The 23,880-nt window shown below is 33.4% G+C and overlaps 1 long non-coding RNA gene across 1 annotated transcript; it reads left to right on the forward strand.

Annotated features, from left to right (window-relative positions):
* The first annotated feature begins 18,189 nt into the window (after positions 1-18,189).
* Positions 18,190-19,930, forward strand: LOC145307695 (uncharacterized). The gene is made up of 3 exons (XR_013875573.1): positions 18,190-18,634; positions 19,124-19,239; positions 19,830-19,930. It is a non-coding gene; the product is annotated as an uncharacterized LOC145307695 (long non-coding RNA).
* Positions 19,931-23,880: the final 3,950 nt, after the last annotated feature.

Consider the following 23,880-nt stretch of genomic DNA (forward strand, 5'->3'; position numbering starts at 1 on the left):
TATCTCATTTGTCCAAATTTCCTACAAAGTGTTTGTTTATCCTTCTAAAAAAATAAACTTCACTGAAAATTATAGATCAATGTTGCCAGTTATTTTTTAAAATTAATTTTATGTAACCAAAACAAAGAAATGTAGATTTATATTTTATTTTATTCAAAAAAGTAGCTGTTAAAAAATATGTAATCTGTTGATAAAATTAGTAAATCAAATGAAAACTAAGCAACATAGAACACTTTCTGCATGTATTTAACACACAGCACAGCAGGGGGTGGTATTGTTTTTATTTTAACATCCTTTTTTTACAAGTCTCTCCCTTTTTGATCTTTATATTCAAGGTTCACATTGTAAATAATCCTAATTTTCAATATATGCAAAGTATTTTTTTATATTGAAAGAGAGATATATTTTTTTCTATGCTTATTTTAAAAAGTAAAGAATTAAGGTTGGGATGCTTTCCCTCAAAGATCCTGTCAAGCACTGGAATCCCCCCCCCCCTATTTTTGAAATAAAAAATCTTCCCCCTCATTATTTTATTTACTTTTTTAAAAAGACAGGAGTTCTTATGTTTAACAAGGAGTGAAAAGGCTAGAATTAAAAAAATGCACAGAGCAAAAAGTGTGGCATTGATTTAAAAGTTTACCCCAAATTTTGTGTCACATACCCCCTGTTTAGTATAGTGTACTTTTTTGTGTGTGCATCTCTTTTGTATTTGTATGTTTTATACTCTGTTGAAAATCACTTGCATATGTGTGTGTGTGTGTGTGTGTAATAACACATGTGTTTCTAGGGGTCACACAAAATCATACCAAATTAGTTACTATGCTAAATTTCATAAGCCCTAGAGACAGATAGCTAGATACATACAGATAAAAAGAAAGCTTTTTAGAAAGTGCATTTATTAACAAAAGTTTTAAACCTTTTCTGATATCCTAGTGTAAGAAGATAGAAATATTTGAAATTAATTGACAATATTGGGTTTTGCTTTTAGGGGAAGCTTTAAAAGTAAAATTGGTAGTTGTTTTTTGACATATTACATATTTATGTGCATAGATGTTGTAACTTTTATGATTTTCATTTCTTTTTGACACAACTAATTCATTATTTACACAATAATTAACACTAATTAATAATTTACAAAATAATTAATTTCTATAGTTTAAACGTATCCTTGGAATTTCATAGAAAGACATGTTTTATATTTTTATTCGAAAAGAATTGCTGTAAAAAATTCTAAAAGTAGTAAAACTATAAAACTGCCACCCTCCCTCCCCCTTTTCCCCTACATAAATCTTTTGTTTAAAGTAATAACCCTCTAAAACAGCCACCCGCTACCTTCCTCTCCAAGACAAGAACAAGAAGAAGACCTTTAAAATAAATGTTGACACAGACAAATCTTCAGAGAGGAGTTTTTAAATAGCTTAAAATGAGAATACACTGCCCCCCCCCCAAAAAAAAAAAGAGTATGGGGCCCCCCATACTCTTTTTTACTCCCCTCAACCCCCCATCTCTTTTTGGAGGCAGAGAATAGGGAAACGGAGAAGGGAGGTGGAGACAAGGAGCAAGGGATTTGAACAGCGAGAGAAGGGATAGTCAAACGTGCCGTCTTATATAATTCTTGCCAAGCAGGCAGGCGTGTCGGGCCAGTTTCTTGCCACGGGCAGGCAAGCGTGCTGGGACACATTATTGATTGGGAAAGAGAGAAGGGAGATGAACGCAAGGAGCAAGTGATACACACAGGGAGAAAAGGGGAAGGTGCCATTAATACTAGTAATGGTTGCCAACTAAAAATGAAAATAAGATTTCTAATATTTTTATAATCCTTCTAGCTTTCTTTTACTATTATATCTTATGAGTAATATTTTAATACCACATCCTTTTACATTATTAGAAAAATGTAATTTCTAGTTGGCAACTGTTGAATGCTTACCCCTTTTCTCCCTATTCATATCCCTTGCTCCTTGCTCACACCTCCCTCTTCGATTTCCCTATCGTCTGCCTTTAAAAGAGAGGTGGGGGAGTGGGGAGTAAAAAAGAGTATGGGGGGGCCCCCATACTCTTTTTTGAGGGAGGCCGTGTATTCTCATTTTAAGCTATTTAAAAACTCAACTCTGGGTGGAGGGTTCTCACTATTTTCATGGGATAAAAGGACTTTTAAATGAAGTAAAAAAATAATTCTTACAAATTAAGATATCTTCATTTATGATTTTTTAATACAACTTAGAACAAGCTCAATGCCATTTTAGCTTGGGGTAACTTTTGACATGTATTAGTCATATTTAACTCTTCTATTTAATTTTAATTTAAGGACATTTTTTTACTGAACCTAATTTAAAATGATAAATATTTTTTGATGAATAAAAATTGTAAATCTTTAGCTAATATATTTTTATCTAAAAACTTACTTTTTACTTTACCCCTGACATATCCTTTTCCCAGTTGTGTTGTCAAGTGCAATTTTTTTATAACCTTTCCCTCTATGAGAAAATTGACACAAGATATGTCAAAACTTATATTACCTTAACAGTTAACACCAATACAAAATTTGTCCTTTTTCAGTTGGGGGTTGTGGATTAGGGATATGGAAAGATATTATTGAAAATATCTTTCTAGATTTGAAATATTAAAATGTTTGAACTGATTGAGGGAGGGGTATTCTAAGCAGGATGGGAGGTGACATTAGGCTGTTTATTACACTAGTCCCCAAAGTTTTATAATAACTTTTTTTTATTTGTTAAATAAAAAACTTTGGGGACTTTTTATTAAATTTTGATTGGTTGAGTGTTCAAATGTTTCAACCCCTAATTGTAATCTAGAGATGAGTTATATTTTGTGTATCATCATTGGGAATGTACATCAATTTATTGGCCATTGTCTTATCCCTTTAGATCACTAGTTCTAAGCTTGATATCATTAAAACAAATTAATTTGTCATATGAGATTAAACCAAAACCTTATCTAAATTTATAATTACATATCCCTTTCCCTGTCAAGTGCAATATTTTTTATAACCTTGTCCCCCTATTTCAATCTCTCCCAATTAATCTCAATATTTTACATAACGCAACTAATTTTCTCAAAGTAAAATACCCCCTTCATCTAATTCAGTTAAAATTTTAAAGCAAGAACATCAATATTCAAAATCAACAAAGAAAAACATTACAAAAGATTTGTAAAGTCTTGTATCTCTGCCTGTTACTTTCCTATTTAGTAATTCTTATTTTAGGTGTTAGCATTTAGCATTTTAAAAATAGAATAATACCAACCTAAGACATTGGCATTGTTTTACTACAAAATTAAATTGAATTTGAACAAATTGAAAAAAAACAATATAAAAGTTTAATTAAAGCAAAGCATTATAGAACACATGTTCTACTGTATATAACCCAGCAAGGGATCAAAAGATTTTGTTTAAACATACATTTTTATTATTGTTTCCTTTTTTGATTTTTATATGCATGTGGCTCTACACAATTAAGAATAAATTTCAAAAAAACAATTCCATTTTTGACCATCAGTTATTGACCTGGAATAATAAAACATGATGGTTAAAAATACATGATTTAAGATACAATAAAATTGATTTTTTTCCGGGACATATTACTTATTTACAGGATTTTTTCCTTTCCTGCCAGAACCAATACAAAGCTAACGGGAAAATATTAGAAAAATTGTAAAATACATGCTTGTATTTTTTCAGAGAGAACATACCTTTAATATTTTAGGGAGGCATAGAGCAAAAAGTGCAGAATTGCTTTAAAAATCAACCTAAATATTTTATGCGTATACCTAAATCACCAGAGTACATGTGTCTCTGAATGAGTATGTGTGTGTGAGTGTGTGTGTGTGTTTACATGTGTGTGTGTGTATAATCAAATGTGTTAAACTTGTAGGAGTCACAGAAATTCAAAGTAAATTGGTTGCTATGCTAAATATGTGTTTCTCTCATCTCCCATTTTTTTTTTACAATATTTCTCTTTACTTAAACTTTATAAGCAAGGTGCACATTACAGAAAAATAACTGTTGAGCACATCCCACCCCGCCCTAATGTTTTGTATTTAAAATGTTGATTTTTATTCTATGCTTAACTCCTGTGGGGTAATAATCCAGCAGGGCTTGTACCTGAGGTGCCTTAATCCTGGTTGATATACTGAGTACACTATATAATTATAACCTAACCTTATTTTCAATTTATTTAAATATTAAGGTTGGGGGTGGGGGGGGGGGATGGTGATCATCAAGACACTTTGTTTGAGGCAGAGAGAGAGAGAGGGGACAAAAATCTGTTTATTTCACTAGTCCCAAAAGTTTTAGAATAATATTTTCTTGTTCAATAGCTTACCAACTTTGGGGACTTAACTAATTTGAGTGTTTAAATGTTTCAACCACAAATTAAATTCCAACTACAGAAGGGGTAATTTAGTGGGTCATCATTGGGGATATGTTTTTAATTTATCCACCATTGTCTTATCCTTTTAGAACCCTGACTTTGAGGAATATTTGAAATAAATTGAATGAGCACATGGTGTAGTTCTGGCAGAAAAGTTTTTCTAAATCTTCATCTCAAATACATACAAACAACCCATGTGGACTAACAAATTTCAGCCAATAACAATTCAGGACCTTTGAAAACTATCCAATCATAGAAGAAATACTTTAAAAACCCACGTTGGCTTTTGGCCCTTTCTTCAAAAATTTGAACCCTTGTAAATAATCCCCCCACCCCCCTGTTGTTTCAGTGTGTGTGTGTGTCTGTTTATGAGTATGGGTAATCTCTCTTTTACAAATGTTGGAACTGCACTTTGAAAACTTGACAAATTTACCCATTTTAAATAGTTAAATAGATAGATAGATAGGTTGTATTTTATAACTTACATTTTTAAATTGCAACAAATTATGAAATGTATATAGCGAGGGGGAGGGAGGTGGGGGTATTTTTTGTATAAGTGTGAGTACATTTGATTCTCTGCATAAAATCATCAGCGTATTTGCGTCTCTCTTTGTATGTGTGTGTGTGTGCGTGTCTGTTTATGTGTATGTGTGTGTGAGTGTGTGTATGTGGTATTATTCTCCCTTTCTTATATTATATTTGAATCCCTCTTTCGAACTTGAAAATTGGACCCATTTTGAATAGTTAGATAGATAGATATTCACTCTTTCTTCATTTATTTGAACCCCTATAAAGAAGAATATCCCTTTCCTGTTGTATTAGTGTGCGAGTCTTTTTGTATTCTCTATCTAAAGTGTTTGGGAATCTACTACAGACTTATCCTAATAATAAAGTAACATGGTGTGTGTTTGTCTGTCTGTTTGTTTTTACCAAATAATCTTGGTAACCGCTGAACTGATTGGGTTCTCCTTAATAGGGTAACTTCTTATAGACCATGGGAAGGTTTATATTTATAACTATTTGGGGGGAGGATACCAACACCCTCCCAAGATAAATCACAAAAAACTTGGAAAAAAAATTTTTAAGTAGAGACTAGAGAATGCAACCTAAAAAATATTTACATATCTATAATAAAAAGTAGACCGATGTCTGTTTGTCTGTTGTACTGAAGGATCTTAATAACCTTTGAACTTTACAGGGTAGCTTCTCATAGGTCTCGGGAAGGTTTATAACTATTTTCTTGTGGGGTGGGACAGCCCCAATTCCCCCACAAAATAAAAATACCTTCCTCCCCCCAAAATGAAAATTTCTTTTAAAAACTAAAATCAAAAATATTTACATCATCAAAAGCTTAAATAATAAGATTAAGATTTGTAGACCTCATAAAAAACTTTTTTGTCTATCAATTGGGCATATTTCCATTTAATTCTTTTATATAGCTACAAGTTGCATATTAGCTTCCCATACCCTTTAAAATCATCAGAGTATTTGCGTCTCTGTGTATGTGTGTGTCTGTTTATGTGTTTGTGTGTGTGAGTGTGTATATGTGACCTATTCTCCCTTTCTTAAAAATGTTTAAACCCCTCTTTGAAACCTTTAAAAATTGGCCCATTTTGAATATTTAGATAGATTGTAAGCATACACATGCTTAGAAAATTATTACATAACCCGATGTATTTTATAACTTACATTTATAGTTGCCACAAATTATAAAATGTATGTATATTTGAAAGTGTGTGTGTGAGAGAGAGAGAGGTGGGGGGAGGGGGGCTATTTTTGTATTAGTGTGTGCTTCCATTTGTATTCTCCATTAAGAATCATCAGAGTATTTTTGTGTGTGTGTGTGTAATTTGACCTATGTATATATGGGTCACACAACTCAATAGAGATAGATAGATAGAAAAATAGAGAGAAATAAAAAGGGTGTTTGTTAAGATTTCTTATATGCTAAGATAGACTTTTTGCTATGCTTAATCCCTTTAGCCAATAACCAAAAGAGAGAGAGAGGGGTTGGGGGGGGGGGGGGGAGAGAGTGAATAAAAGAAAGAGGGAGATGTAGAAATAAAGGAAAGATATCCAAATACTGGATATTTACTATATTATTAAAGCGGAGCCTTTCGGTAAATTTTGAAATGTACTCACTACTGCTACTACAGGTACATGACATATAAAATTGTACCTACTGCTACTTTTATTGAGTTCTAAACATCTTGTGGTAATAATCCCATGGCTTTAATAAGGGTGCCATAACTGATTTATCATTTAAGTTGGAAGGTTTCTAAATTTTTACTATTAGGAAATCAGAAACTACAGGGAGCTTAAATTGTATTGTTTATCTGTGTTTGTATGTTTGTGTTTATGTGTGATTCAAGAGGGGCATTTTAGGTGTAGGAAGTAAAAGGGTATTTGATTGTTTACATAAGAATAATATATAAAATGTGTTCCGTTCGTTTTCATACTATTATTAGGGGGGGGGGGGGGAGTGGAGAGGGGTTCTGAAATAATTGTTTAATTTCAATTATTTCAAAAGTGCATAATTATTTAATTTAAACATATAGAAATGGAAGAATATGTTGTAAAAAAATAATTTTAAATTCATGTTATTTTAGTTCTAGATTTTATGTTTAATAGTTGTTAATAATCTTAGTTTGTTAGTTCGTACAAACTAATATTGTATTATTGCAGGGATCTAAAAGGATAAGACAATGGGTGATAAATTTATGTACATTCTGTAGAATAAAAAGTTTCATCAGTTTACTAATAGAAATCTTCCCTGGCGAGTAAAATTCAATAGAACTAAATACTTCAAACCATTTCAAATATTTCCTATAACAAGACATCAGAACTCTATGAAAGCATCAAACTTAAAAGGCCCCCCCCCCCCCCTGAACAAATACCCTTTCTCTCTCTCTTTATCTATCTATCACTAGGGCTTATAACATTTAGCATAGCAACAAATTTAAACACAAGTGATCATACACACACACACATCTATATACATACAGAGATGCCTATACTCTGAATTTTTAACAGAGACCCCCCCCCCCTTCTCTCACTCTCGCATGCTCTCTCTATCTATCTATCTATCACTAGGGCTTATAACATTTAGCATAGCAACAAAATTTAACACAAGTGATCACACACAGACACATCTATATACACAGACACACACAGAGATGCCTATACTCTGAATTTTCAACAGAGATCCCCCCCCCCCCTCCTAACAAATCCCCTTTCTCTCTCTCTCTCATGCTCTCTCTATCTATCTATCTATCGCTAGGGCTTATAACATTTAGCATAGCAACAAATAAAAAATAAAATAAAAGTGATCACACACACATCCATATACACAGACACACACACACACACAGATGCAAATCAATAGAATGTATGTATTAGTATGTCCATCCGTTCGTTTTCTCCGTTAAGAATCATCAGAATATTTGGGTATCTGTGTATGTGTGTATGTGTGTGTGTGTCTGTTTATGTGTGTGTGTGTGTGAGTATTATCACAACATTTTTTCCCTCCATAAAATCCTGAATTCTAATTAGCCATTATATTCCCTTTAAATTTGGCTGGTAACACAAAAAAAATTGTGTGTGTGTATGTGTACGCGCGTTTTTTAGTGTGCATGTGTATTTCATGACGGAAATTTTAGGTGTTATGAGAATAATATATAAAATGAGTTCCGTTCATATTCATACATGTTTGACTGTTTGTGTGTGTGTGTGTGTGTGTGTGTGTGTGTATGTGTTATTCTCCCTTTCTTAAAGTGTTTGAACCCCTCTTTGAAAACTTGAAATTGACCTATTTTGAATAAATTGCCAAAATGTATGTATAATAGAAAGTGTGTGTGTGTGACAGAGAGAGGAGGGGGGTATTTTTATATTAGTTTGTGCGTCGGTTTGTATTCTCCCGTAAGTATTCCCACAGATAACAGCTTCTCCTCTCTCCCTCCCTTCTTCCCCCAACTGTTGTTGCAGAGACTGTCACAGCTCTCTGATGAAGTCTTACCAACAACAGAGTTGAGATCCCCAACATATTCACATATAAAACAGCATATTTTCAATAATTGGTAGAATTTAATTTTTTTTGCATAATTGCCTATAAATACTTAAACCTTCTACCCCTAGCCTCTAGGGGTTTTCCTTAAGAAGACAGGGGAGAAAAAAGTTTAAACCCCTACTAAGAAATATATAACGCTTCAGTAAAAGCATAACCCTTTTCAAACTTTATATTTCAATATATTTAACTTCATTAGAAATAATGACATTTTTTTAAAAATTGACTGAAAAAATAGAGGCCAAATAGTTTTACTTTCTCTAGAGAGAGGGGACATTTCACTGTTTATTACATTAGTCCCAAAAGTTTGTAATAACATTTTCTTAATGGTTGATTTAATAACTTTGGGGACTCAAGTGAATTTTGATTGGTTGGTTTATTATGTTGACTGTTCAAAAGTTTCAACAAATATAATTATAGTCTACTGAAGGAGTCATTTTGTGCATCAGCATAGGGGATGTACATCAATCTATTAGCCAGTATCTTTTTAGATAATCGCGTTTTCCCTACTTTCAATTGCAATTTGATGTTTTCTTGTAGTATATTTTGTTAGGGACCTTTCTACACCAATTCCTTACAAGCGTTGCGTCAACGTCTTTTTCTCCCCTTGTTCTATCCTTCCCAATTATGCTTGGCTTATCCCTCCTCTTAATTCCAATTCCCTCTTCCTATCCTTCCAAAAAGAACCCTCCTTATCAACACTTAAAACTTAAATGAATTTGCTGGCTTTCCAAACACACACACACAAAGCCTCACATACACACAGGTACTTCACAATCACAGACAGAATCATGAAAATTATTGAACAATAACCCAAATGTCAAGGGCCCCTATCCTCTAAAATGACCATACTTTATGTAATTATTTTTTGGGCCCTGGAATATCAGTTTTATTGTTAAAAGAATAATTTTGGAAATAATTTTTTAACATGTTCATTTCAAAAAATTATTTAATAAAATCTTTTAAAAATGCATTTAAATAATTTTAATTAGTGATAAATTTTCTGATAAATCCAGGGCCCCAGGTATATGTGTGTGGGGGGGGGGGTGGTCTGTGTATGCTTAGGTTTGCTTTCCTTATCAAATTAATACTTTCACTTTTGCGTCGATGTCTCTGTGAATATTATCATTACAGTATCTAGTTGTTAGAATTTTAAAAAATGCATCCTTTAATTCTCCTTTATAGTGAAGCTTCTAATAGGTCCAGAAAAAGTTTTTTAACTGTTTTGGGGAAGGGTATGTTTCACCCTTAAAATATAATATGACCCCCCCCCCCCTATTGTGTCTTGTCCTTGTTAATGCTGCAATGTCAGGCTTCATACAATAATGAATAAACTAACAGTATTATAAATCTTTGGGGACTAGTCTTATAAACAGTCCATTGTCCCCTCTCTATCTGGGTCCATTGAAAGCCTATAAAATGACGTCATACTGGCCTTCCATTGGTTAATTAAAATGTATTCAGGGCTGCCATTGGTCAATCAAAATGTATACTGGCCTACCATTGGTCAATAATATATATATATATATATATATATAGGTCTACCATTGGTCAATCAAAATGTATACTGGCCTGCCATTGGTCAATTAAAATGTATACTGGCCTGCCATTGGTAAACTAGTCTGTGTTTTAACATCATTATGTACAAAATAACCCCCCCCCCCCCACCCAGAAAAAGTTAACCTTATGGTTGAAAATTGATATTTATTTTGTAAAGAATAACAGCCCCAATATTCCATATATATAACTTTGTCCATATCAATTAAGCTTTGTTGTAACTTATTATTATTATATGCATTAAAATATAAATACACAATTGCAGGCCAGTAAACATTTTTATTGACCAATTGTAGAACAGTATACATTTCTATTGACTAATTGTAGACCAGTATATAGATATTAATTGACAAATGATAGGCCAGTATACATTTTGATGACCAATGGTAGGCCAGTTTATATATATATATTAATTGACAAATGATAGGCCAGTATACATTTTGATTGACCAATGGTTGACCAGTATATATATATATTAATTAACAAATGATAGGCCAGTATACATTTTGATTGACCAATGGTAGACCAGTATATATATATATTAATTGACCAATGATAGGCCAGTATACATTTTGATTGACTAATGGTACACCAGTATATATATATATTAATTGACCAATGATAGGTCAGTATACATTTTGATTGACCAATGGTAGACTAGTATATATATTTTTATTAATTGACAAATGATAGGCTAGTATACATTTTGATTGACCAACGATAGGCTAATATATATATATATATATATATTAATTGACAAATGATAGGCCAGTATACATTTTGATTGACCAATGGTAGACCAGTATATATATATATATTGATTGACAAATGAAAGGCAAGTATACATTTTGATTGACCAACGATAGGCCAGTATATATATATATATATATTAATTGACAAATGAAAGGCCAGTAAATATTTTGATTGACCAATGATAGGCCAGTATACATTTTGATTGACCAATGGTAGACCAGTATATATAAATATTAATTGACAAATGATAGGCTAGTATACATTTTGATTGACCAATGGTAGACCAGTATATATATATATTAATTGACAAATGATAGGCCAGTATACATTTTGATTAAACAATGGTAGTCCAGTATGTATATATATTAATTGACAAATAATAGGCCAGTATACATTTTGATTGACCAATGATAGGCCAGTATACATTTTGATTGAACAATGGTAGTCCAGTATTTATATATATTAATTGACAAATAATAGGCCAGTATACATTTTGATTGACTAATTGTAGACCATTATACTTTTGAATTGACTAATGATAAACCAGTATACATTTTGATAAACCAATGGTAGACCAGTATACTTTTTGAATTGACCAATGATGGGTCAGTACTACTGTAGCTACTATTATGATGATTGTTGTCATCCTTGTTTTTCTTTCAGAATCAAAGTAATATTTTTGGCTATGGGGGGCTGGACTCAAGCTCTGGCTGATAACCTTGGCGGCACTGAAGCAGGTACACCTGTCTATCTGTCTGTCTATCTATCTGTCTATCTGTCTGTCTGTCTTATCTATCTTTGGGGGGCTGGACTCAAGCTCTAGCTGATGACCTTAGCGGCACGGAAGCAGGTACAACTGTCTGTCTGTCTGTCTGTCTATCTGTCTATTTGTCTGTCTGTCTGTCTGTCTTATCTATCTATGGGGGGCTGGACTCAAGCTATAGCTGATAACCTTGGCGGAACTGAAGCAGGTACAGCTGTCTGTCTGTCTGTCTATCTATCTGTCTATCTGTCTGTCTGTCTGTCTGTCTGTCTGTCTGTCTGTCTGTCTGTGTGTCTGTCTGTCTGTCTGTATGTCTGTCTGTCTGTCTGTCTGTCTGTCTGTGTGTCTGTGTGTCTGTCTGTCTGTCTGTCTGTATGTCTGTCTGTCTGTCTTATCTATCCACTTGATTATAACTGGTTTTCACTTATAGTATCCGCGGAAAGCTGCCTATAATAATATAACGTCTCTTTATTTAGAATCAACGGTCAAACAGTATGTCTTTTAAACTTTTAATATTAGAACCGGTTCACGTTCATAATATCCGCGGAAAGCTGTCTGTAATAATACAACAAACTCTCTTTTATATTTAGAATCAACGGCCCCACAGTAAGGCTTTTAACCGTTTAATATCCGCTGAATTAGAACCGGTTTTCACTTATAATATCCGTGGAAAGCTGTCTATAAGAAAATAATGTCTCTTCATTTAGAATAAACAGTAAAAAAGTGTATGGCTTTCAATCCGATTAATATTCACTTATATAATATCCGCGGAAATCTGTCTATCCTATAATATAAAGTAATAAGCTTTTTTTGTTAGTAGCGAAGGATCTCGCTAACCGCTGAACCGATATGGTTCTTCTTTACAATGAAGCCTCTTACAGGTTATGGGATGGTTTTACGCTATTTAATTTTTCAAAAATAAGTCTGGGTATGGTTTTGGGCTATTTTTCTTCCCTTAGAATAAACAAAGCCCCTAGATGCTAGGGGCGCAGCAGCTAGTAATACTATAAAGTATCTATTTTTTTTATTTTTAAGTGTATGGCTTTAAAACCGATTAATATCCTCTAGATTAGAACTTGTTTTCACTTATAATATCCGCGGAAAGCTGTCTTTAATTGTTTTTTTTTTATTCAGGATCAACGGCCCAACAGTATGGCTTTAAACCGTTAAAACCTGGTGGATTTAAAACTTGTTTTCACTTAATTATCCGCGAAAAGCTGTCTTTAATACTATAGCATCTCTCCTTTCAAATTTAGAATCAACGGCCCAACAAATATGGCTTTGAAACCGATTAATATCCGCTAGATTAGAACTTGTTTTCACTTTCATAATATCCGCGGAAAGCTGTCTTTAATACTATAACAAACCCTCTTTTATATTTAGAATCAACAACCCAACATATATGGCTTTGAAACCGATTAATATCGGCTGGATTTAAAACTTGTTTTCACTTATAATATCCGCGGAAAGCTGTCTGTCTATATACTATAATATCTCTCTTTCAGAATCAACGGCCGGACAGTTTAACGGAAAGGGCTGGCAGCGGTATAAAGTTGAAGAACCGGCCAAGTGGAAAGACTGGCGGCAGCAAAAAGCTGTGGCTTTAAATAACCGCTGCTGCTGATACGCTCCTCCCTAGTTATCAAGTCAACTAAATATATGTTTGGATGAGGTCAGTATCCCCAGTTATGATTGACAAAATTAACTTTTCTTTAGATTAATATTATTAGTTGAAAAGTTGGGACACTACTAGATTGGAACCAATAGATAAGGGTACTTAAAGTCTTTAATAAGCCCAACAAATAAGAAACTATCATCCAATAAGGTCAGCTTCCCGAATTATGATAAACCAAAGTACCCCTCCTGTAGATTAGTTGAAATAAGGTTAGCTTTGTTGTAATTTACAGTCCCTCCCTTAAAATATCTAATTAAATATTCCTCGGCCACTGGGTTATAAGTAGGTAACAATATGAGTACCCAAAGTTTTTAAGCCATAACGAGGCTATAAAACTTTGGGTACCAGTGTAAATTACAGTCCTTCTCTGCATGATAATATCTTGACTAAACTCTTTCTTGGTCACTGTGTTATAGGTAGGTTAACAATAAAAGTAACCAAAGTTAAGGCTAAACAACAAGTTTAATTTACGGCTATGCATTCAAAGGGGGTAAAGAGATTTTATTATTCATGGAAAATTGTCTGTAATACGTGCCATTACACGATTTTTCAGTATGTATGACTGAATCGGTTCTAATCCAGCGGATATTAATATAGGTTTTGAAGCCTTACTGGAAAAATTGTATTATTATTCTATGCCTTGTGTGTTTAGGTCATATGATCGGTTCCTTAAGTTTTACCCGGAGGAATCATATCTGGCTAAATTAATAGGTACCCAAACTTTTTACTTGGACTAAAGCCTCGTACTTTGAGTACATTTATTGAATGTTGGTTGAATGGTTTAAAATAGAAAAGTCCAAGCAATTCAACAGATTATTCTAATCTACAGAAGGGGTAATTTTGTTTATCATTAGGTACTAACCTTATTTATTTTTAGTAGAGAAGCTACTCTATGAGTCACTTTGTCTGTCCGACAATAATGGTTGGCGATTTTAGTTTATCTATACATGTAAGAATTGTCCTATTGATTTCAAACTGTGCAAGATGATTCCTATAACAGATAGGTACAATTTAGAAAGCGTAGCATCTTTATAATTGTTACCACAAAGTCTGTACATTAATTAATTGTTGACAACTTTTTGTAAGATTGATTTGTTTTTTGTGTTACTTGGTTCTTTAAAGACAAATTTTCACGGATATTAAAATTTGATAAACATTGACTAAGCCCAATTTTGTACCACTTTTGACGTCATATTCTCCATCTCTTTTATAGGCGTTTCTTTCACACTTCTCCTCTTATTTTATGACGTCACAGGAATCAAAAGTGGTACAGATTGGGCTTCGTCTAAACATTTTCAAAAAATATTTTTTTAGCTTCAAAAATAAGAAAATTACAGCTGTTTGAAATTTGTAAGTAAATAGGACCTAAAAACAAAGATTGTTGAATAAAAGGGTGAAGGAAGCGAAAATTGAATTTGACTCACTTATAGTCGGAAATACATTATCAAACAGGGGACATGCACAACATTTTTGAGCCCTCTAGCTCTAATGGGAACTGAGGAAATAGAGGGGGCGTTGAACGCCCCCCTCCCCTCCCCCCCAACCACTAAAGTTGCGACAAGGGGCCCAACTGTTAAGAGTTAAAGTCGTTTGCATAAATTATTTTAGCCAGCTACAAGGTTCACTTTATTAGAGGTTGAAAGAAATCACAACTAAACAGAAACTGTTAATTTATAGATAGATTGATAGATAGATAAAAAGATAGATAGGTAGATAGATAGATAGATAGATAGATAGATAGATAGATAGATAGATAGATAGATAGATAGATTGATAGAAACTGGTTCTTCTTTATGTCCTGAAATTTATAGATAGATTGATAGATAGATAAAAAGATAGAAAGATAGATAGGTAGATAGATAGATAGATAGATTGATAGAAACTGGTTCTTTCTTATGACCTGAAATTTATAGATAGAATGATAGATAGATAGAAAGACAGATAGATAGGTAGATAGATTTAGTCAGGGATCTAAAGGGATAAGACAAGGCCTTGGCTAACAAAACTGGTATTAATCATATGACTTTTAATTTAATATTCGTGGACAATTGTCTGTAGTACGAGTCTATACATAATTTTCTAGTATGGCTGAGAATCAGTTCTATCTTATCCAGCTGATATTAATTAGTTTCGAAGCCATACTGGAAATATTATTTTTGCAGATACGGCAGAAAGCTGGTGATTGCACCGCCCCCTTGGTTGGGATGATCCTAGGCCACGGCATTTCCCTGCTGAACCTTTACCTGTGGTATTTACCAGCTGAGATTATGCTCTTCAGCATGTTGTATTCCTTGTTTGGCGTTTTTTTCACCTTTTTTTGTAGGTAATGGATTTTGTTTATAATGGATATATTATTACTTGGATGTTGCAGCAGATTTTTCTGTACTCTGATAATGTGAAACTTGTAGCTTATTTACCAAATCCCCTCGCCTCCTACTGGATGAATAAATAAGGAAAATTGTAGCAATCTAAATTAATTTTCCCCTAGTAATATATCCACTTATCCATTGTATTTTATTAGCTAAGCTAAATCAACAATGATAAACAAAATTACCCCTTCTGTAGATTTACAAAGTTTTCAAAATGTTAGCTAAAAGAGGTTTAATATAAGTTCCCAAAGTTTTAATGCCAACACATTGATATATCGACTGTATAAAACTTTGGGTACTAGTATAATTAATAGTCCAATGTCACCTCCCTCCCTTCCCAAATATTTTCAAACATTTTTATATATTTAGTGTATCATTTCTGATCCACCATGGAGGGAGGTGTCATTGGGCTGTTTATTACACTAGTCCCCAAAGTTTTAGAATAACATTTTCAAATTCGTTGGCTCAACAACTTTGGGTACAACTACTTAAATTTAATTTTTATTTACTGTTTCTTTAAGTTGAATTCCAAAACGTTTCAACAACACATTTTAATCTACAGAAGTAGTAATTATGTGTATGATCATTGGGGATGTACATTAATTTATCGGCCATTGTCTTATCCCTTTAGATCCCTGTCCTGCAATACTTGTAAAGTTAAAGTAAGTACTTTTCCTACGGAATAATAATCAGATTTTTTCTCGTATTTATTCGAATCCGGTGGATAGGAACCGGTTCTCATCCATACGAAAAAACTATGTCTAGCACCGTATTACATCCAGCTTTCTACGAATATAAAAATGTACAATTATAAGATTAAAACTAGTTTTTATAGCCCTGAGGTGCTGAAGGTTATACATTCTATATCCGCGGAAAGCCGTTTATAATAAGATGCGAGAAATAACTATTATCATATACTTTTGTAAAAAAGTAACAGGATGTTTGTATGCAAGAGATCTCTCTAGCCACTGGACTGATATGGTTCTCCTTGTATGCAAGAGATCTCTCTAGCCACTGGACTGATATGGATCGCATATATCCCTTTAGATCCCTGTCCTGCAATACTCGTAAATTAGTATCAAATTAGGTTGCTAACATGGACATGATTTATTGGTCAGCACATCCATCCAGTAGGAGGGGAGGGGATGAGGTAAAGGGGATGGATGGTTAGGGGGATATATTTATTTTAGCCAGCTATGAGTTTCACTTTATTAGAGTGCATGAATGTCTAGCGTGAGATCCAAGTAATAATATTTCCATTAAACGCCATTATAAGTTTAAACCTTTGTTCAGGGGAGGGGGGTAAGGGTTAAATGCTTCCTATTGGTCACTGTTAAAAATTCTCTGCATAAATTATCGATGTCGTTATTTCATTGGTTTAATTGTTCATAGGTATCTTAGGGTTAAACACTAAACGCCATTTAAATTTACCAGAGTTCAGAGGGGGGGGAGGGGGGTGAAGGTATAAATGCCTCTTATTGGTCACTGTTAAAAATTCTCCGCTTAATTTATCGATGTCGTTATTTCATTGGTTTAATTAGTCTTAGGGTTAAACACAAAACTCCATTATTGAAAGCGAAAGGGTTGTAAGTAACGGATAGCTCTTTTTGTAAATTTAGGCAAGTTAGAATTGTCCTTTTGGTTCCAAACTTTGCATGATGATTCCTATAGGAGTTGGGTGCAATGTAAAAAGCGTAGCAACTCTATGGTCATTACCAAAATGTCCGTATGTCCATTTTAAACATGTTGAATTTTCATTTTTTTACATCAAATTTTTGTATGTTACAATTATCATATTCATTAGATTTTTGGAATACTTATTCCTATTACAACAAGGTACAATGTTATAAGCAAAGCATCTCTATAATTAAGTCCTAAAAATGTAAGTATGTCCTTAAATATTTTGTATTTATACAGTTTTGCAACAAATTTACTTACAATTTTGTTTATACTTATGCTATATAATCTACTTATTCAGTTCTGACAATCTACAAGTGTTAATGTTCTTTTGTCCTACCGTTTCAGAGCTTTGCTTTTATGGACATTGTCATCCTTGTTGGTTTTACTTTACCTGAGTTTTATTCAGTGAGGGAGACAATGGGATATTAATTTGAGTAGTCCACAAAGTTTACTTATTCATTAACCATGTTTGCAAATTTGTAAATTTGGAGGGGGAATCTTTTCTTTTTGGGGCGTGGTTGTGCCTCAAGGCTCAACCGCCACAAGAAAATAGCTTAAAACCATCCCAGTACCAGTAGGTTTATTCCCTGAAGAGTGAAACCCAATTGGTTTAGCTTTTACCGAGATCTTAAGCTTCAGATGGACAGACAGACAGACGGCCATACAGACGGACAGATATTGTTCTACTTTGTATTATAGATAAATGGTTGTATTTCTATAATAATCATCACATTATTTTAATTTGTGTTTTATTTTTCAGGAAAATGGTTCTGTAATTTCTGGTCTTACCAGAGTTGTATCACATCAAGGAGAGAGAAGACCAATGGTAGACCAGTATACATTTGAACTGATCAATGTTAGGCCAGTATACATTTGAATTGATCAATGTTAGGCCAGTATACATTTTTATTGACAAATGATAGGCCAGTATACATTTTGATTGACCAATGATAGATCATTATACATTTGAATTGACCAATGATGGGCCAGTATACATTTTGATTGACCAATGATAGGCCAGTAAACATTTTGATTGACCAATGATAGATCATTATACATTTAAATTGACCAATGATGGGCCAGTATACATTTTGATTGACCAATGATAGGCCAGTAAACATTTTTAAGTGATCAATTGTAGGCAAGTATACATTCTGATTGTTAGCGGATCTTATGAAAGTTTAATACATTATGTAGACATGTAAGAAAAGCTTAAGTTTAAATTTTGAAGTCTCTAAGTTAAAAATTGCGGTCACAGGAGCCTTTTAAAGTTTTCTGGAGACCTGGAGGATCAGGACCTGCAGGATCATACCTGGAACCTGAAATTGGCTTGAACACCTGTACTTCATATGAGGATGTACTACTAGAGGATATTTAAGTATTTTGGTAAGATAAAATGCTTTGTTTAAATAAAAAAAAATGCTTGCTCTTTATCGGAATTACCCTGCCAGGTTTGCTGGCATCCTGGGCCCGCCAGGATGGAGATATTAAAAAAATTCCAACTCTCAGTTATGTGTCATACCAATTCTTTAAAAATCCCGCAATTTGGGCTCTGTATCTTTCACACAGAGAAATTGAGATAGAAAAAAACGTTCAATGACCCCCCCCCCCCCCGATTGTTAAGGGTTAAAAATAAGATCAAGGGTTAAAACTAAGCACATCATTAATCCAAATTGGCAAATACATTAAAATTAAGATATCTTTGTGTATCCCGTCCTCACAGGCTAGGTAGGTATACAGGAAAATACGTTGAAGGACAACTCTAACATGCCTAAATTAATGGGAATAACTATCCGTCATGGACAGTTGAAAAGAGGGACTTACTGACAGACTGACCCTAATTTTATAAAAGTAACAATTATGTTTTGATTTCAGAAAATAGTTTATGCTGGATGGTATCAACTATTTACCTAACATTGGTGGGGCCTGGATGTTTAGGGGGGGACCTTACACACCCCCACAGAAAACTAGAGAATCCCCAATATCAAGAGGTATGCTAAGCATAGTTGTACAGCTACTTTATAATTTAATATTGTCCATATAGACAGTTTTATTTTTAATATCAAAACTCCCCTGTTCGGAATTTCATTACTGTATAACACTTTACTGTATTTGAACAAGAGTTAAAACAGCACTAGTCTTCCTTATTGGGTCCAGGGAAGGCTGGGATATAATCGTTATTTTGCCAAGTATAGCAACAACCTAGAGTGCCGTCAAACAGAAATGGCCATTATCTTGTAATATATGGGGAAATAGTGTCTGTTTAGAATAAAACAAATATGTGCGCTTATGGAATTATACAAAATTCTGCGTTTTTGTCTCGTCCAGTAGCGCATCCGCTCGTGTTTGGAGAGGTGATAGGTTCGAATCTTAGCTTAATACAGCGTTATGACTAAAGACATTAACAATGGTTCCTGCTGCTGCTATGTCAGGTGCATGACATTAATATTTGGAGTAGTAGGGAGAATGTCATGGCCCAAAACACATGCACAACTCATTAACATGTACAGTTAGAACTTCCAGACATATGTCGAGCAATCAAAGAGTTTAGTATTACTTTACCTAATACATTGGTGTTTAGACAGAAAAAGAGAGCGAGATTGGCTTGCCTCAGTTATCCTCGGTTATGTTGGACTTTGTCATGTCATGTGTTCAGCAGCTGTCTTACCAGTATGACTTAATACACAGGTATACAACTTTTATAAAAAGCCTCGCCCTCTATCATATATTTTTTAAGTTCAATTAAAATGCTGTGATACTTTGTTTCTGCTAGCAGAAAAAGTAAATATCAGCAGAACTCTTATGATATGTTCACAAGTATATGTCCTCATGTGGTGCGTCAAGTAACATTAAATAGAATAACTCTTTCCCCATGAATCACATGTAAATGGTTCTTCCTTTTTCCAGCGATTTAGTGGGTTTCTCTTGACATATGATTAAACAACAATCATTTCCCTGGATGTTTTGTGTTGTCTAGTGCTCCTTGTTGATTATTGTGTTGTAACAATGTCGAGCAATTAAAGAGTTTAGTAATACTATTTAGGACACCTGCTATTAGTGGAGAATAACTCCAGAAGGGCAAATAAACTCCTGGCAAATATTACAGTCTTAAACAGGTTAGTTAGGACACCTGCCCTGTGAAGGATAGAGTTACTTAAGGTAATATAACTCCAGCAGGGCATTAAAACTCCTGGCAAGAACTACAGTACTTGACAGGTTAGTTAGTTAGGACACCTGCCATATAAATGATAGATAGACAAGCAGTAGTTCTAACTGTTTTCTGGTCCTGATAGAGAATAACTCCAGCAAGTTTGGACGGACAGACAGACCATAGATTTATAATCTGATACCCAAAGTTTTATAAACTGGTACCCAAAGTTTTATAATCCGGTACCCAAAGTTTTATTTGTATAAGGTTCAACCTTAATTATAGAGCTATCTGTTATGGATGGACAGGCGGACCAACCCTATTTATTGAAAAGCTTAGATTTCAACAAATATCTTACCTATATAACATATTGAATTTTTTCATTGTCATTTTTAAAAAAATAATCTTCTCTGAAAATATTAGTTAGCCACCAAATATGAGTATGGAAATACATGTATTGTACAGTATAGTATGGAATACAGTAGTGAAGTATAATACAGTATTACAATAAATTATGCTTACCTCACAATTACAAGGCAGTTTCACACCAAAATGCTTCCCATTATAATAACATTTTCTATCATTTTTACTCATTTCTGAAAAAAAAATAGTTTTAAAAAATATATCTCACTTTCCGCAGATGTAAAATGATTGTACATTTTTATATTGATAGAAAACTGGATATATAATGTTAGACATAATTGTTTAGTATGTCTGGGAACCGATTCTAATCCTTTTTAATTTGCCAAATCTCTATTCCTCCCCTGAGGGTCCTCTTCTTGATAATAACTTTAATCTTGGGGCTGGGTTCTGGGTTGGGGTTCAGGGTTGGGGCTTCAGGTTGTTTGAGCATTGGTTGTTCAGGTTGTTGGTGCATCGGTTCTTGGAACAGAGTTTCTTCATCATCTTCCGGGAGGAATAATTCAAGCATACTCTGATCATCGTCACAACAGTAACAATGACCAGAGTACACCTGACCCGCCTTTCTACTCTTCGCTGACTACAAGATAGATAGATAAATAGATATGTATATACACAGATAATTAGGTTTATAGATGTACATATTCATAGACACTTGGACAGATAGATTGGTAGATTAATAGATTGTTAGATATATGAACAGATAGATAGATAGATGAACAGATAGATCTGATAGATGAATATATAGATAGATAGATAAATAAATAGATAGATGAACAGATTGATAGATAGATGAACAGATAGATAGATGAACAGATAAAGAGATAGATAAACGAACAGATAGATAGATAGATAGATAGACGCACATATAGATAGAAAGATAGATGAACTTATAAATAGATAGATAGACATATAAACTATCTATCTGTAATAACTTACTAGGTAATTTACTGTGACCTCCTCTCCTGGTTGTATGTCTCTTACAGTTTTACAGCCCACAACCTTTTTCTCCTTCACCACTGTGTACCTTAACAATATCTCTGTCAAACAGGGGAATTTTCACAAGAAAAAATACTCTTTGTCTGGATGTTAGTGTATTTATCAGTCTGTCTGCTGCAATATTTACAAAAAAAAAGTTCTATATGTAGATGGATAAAGTGTCTCAAAAATCAGCCATATGACGTCATTAAAATGAGGGAGATGAGAGGAGAAGTGGGAAAGAAAACCCCTTACTTACTTACAAAAGAGAGATGGATAATCCCTCATTTTTATGACGTCACATAGCTGATTTTTGAGACACTTTGTCGGGCCTCCTGTGACCGCAATTTCTGACTTGGAGACTTCAAATTTTAAACTTAGGCTTTCTTTATATGTCTACATAACATATTAAATTTCATAAAAATCCGCCATTTTTTTCCAGCGACTGCCAACTGTGGCGGCTAGTAACTGCAAAGTACAGCTGCGGCCGCTGAAATTTATGTTTTAAGATTTCTAATATAAAATTTACATAAAGATAAACATTTTCTGAAAAAATAGTTTTTCTAGCTTTAAAAATCGAAAAATGACAGCCGTTTGAAATTTTTAAGTAAAAAAGAACCTAAACACAAAGGTTGTTAAATAAAAGGGTGGAAGAAGCGAAAATTGAATTTGACTTATTAATAGTCGGAAATTTATTATCAAACATTAGATATGCACAACATTTTTTTGCCCTCTAGCTCTGATATAAGCTGAGATAAAGGTAAGGGTAAGGGGCTAGACTATTAAGGGTTAATATCCAGTGGATTAGAACTGGTTCTCATCCATACGAAAAAATATGTCTTTGTTATCCAGTTTTCTATAAATAAATAAAGCTGTTTATAATAGGATGTGAGAAATAACTATTCTGTGTGTAAGTCTGTTTATAATAGGATATGAGAAATAACTATTCTGTGTGTAAGTCTGTTTATAATAGGATGTGAGAAATAACTATTCTGTGTGTAAGTCTGTTTATAATAGGATGTGAGAAATAACTATTCTGTGTGTAAGTCTGTTTATAATAGGATGTGAGAAATAACTATTCTGTGTGTAAGTCTGTTTATAATAGGATGTGAGAAATAACTATTCTGTGTGTAAGTCTGTTTATAATAGGATGTGAGAAATAACTATTCTGTGTGTAAGTCTGTTTATAATAGGATGTGAGAAATAACTATTCTGTGTGTAAGTCTGTTTATAATAGGATGTGAGAAATAACTATTCTGTGTGTAAGTCTGTTTATAATAGGATGTGAGAAATAACTATTCTGTGTGTAAGTCTGTTTATAATAGGATATGAGAAATAACTATTCTGTGTGTAAGTCTGTTTATAATAGGATGTGAGAAATAACTATTCTGTGTGTAAGTCTGTTTATAATAGGATGTGAGAAATAACTATTCTGTGTGTAAGTCTGTTTATAATAGGATATGAGAAATAACTATTCTGTGTGTAAGTCTGTTTATAATAGGATATGAGAAATAACTATTCTGTGTGTAAGTCTGTTGGTCTGTCTGTCTGTCTGTGATTATTATAAGTTTTAAAACTTACTTGCTATTGAAGTGCTGACAGCTATTATTTACTAACTGCAGCGTGCCTGTACCAGTATACTCATTATTTTGGGTACCATAATTATTTATTTTACTTTGGGTGCCATAATTATTTACAATACTTTGGGTACCAAAATTATTTACAATACTTTGGGTACCAGAATTATTTACAATACTTTGGGTACCAAAATTATTTACAATACTTTGGGTACCAGAATTATTTACAATACTTTGGGTGCCAGAATTATTTACAATACTTTGGGTGCCAGAATTATTTACAATTCTTGGGTACCAGAATTATTTACAATTCTTGGGTACCAGAATTATTTACAATACTTTGGGTGCCAGAATTATTTACAATACTTTAGGTACCAGAATTATTTACAATACTCTGGGTACTAATATAATTTACATTAGTTTTGGTACTAAATAATTGTTCCTGAAAGATTGTATGTTGTTCTTTGTACCAGCATTTCAGAATAATCCTCCCCAGGTTGATGCTAAAA

The sequence above is a fragment of the Acartia tonsa genome, chromosome 15 (genome assembly GCF_053477335.1).
Source record: "Acartia tonsa isolate MP-2025a chromosome 15, ASM5347733v1, whole genome shotgun sequence".
NCBI lineage: Eukaryota > Metazoa > Arthropoda > Copepoda > Calanoida > Acartiidae > Acartia > Acartia tonsa.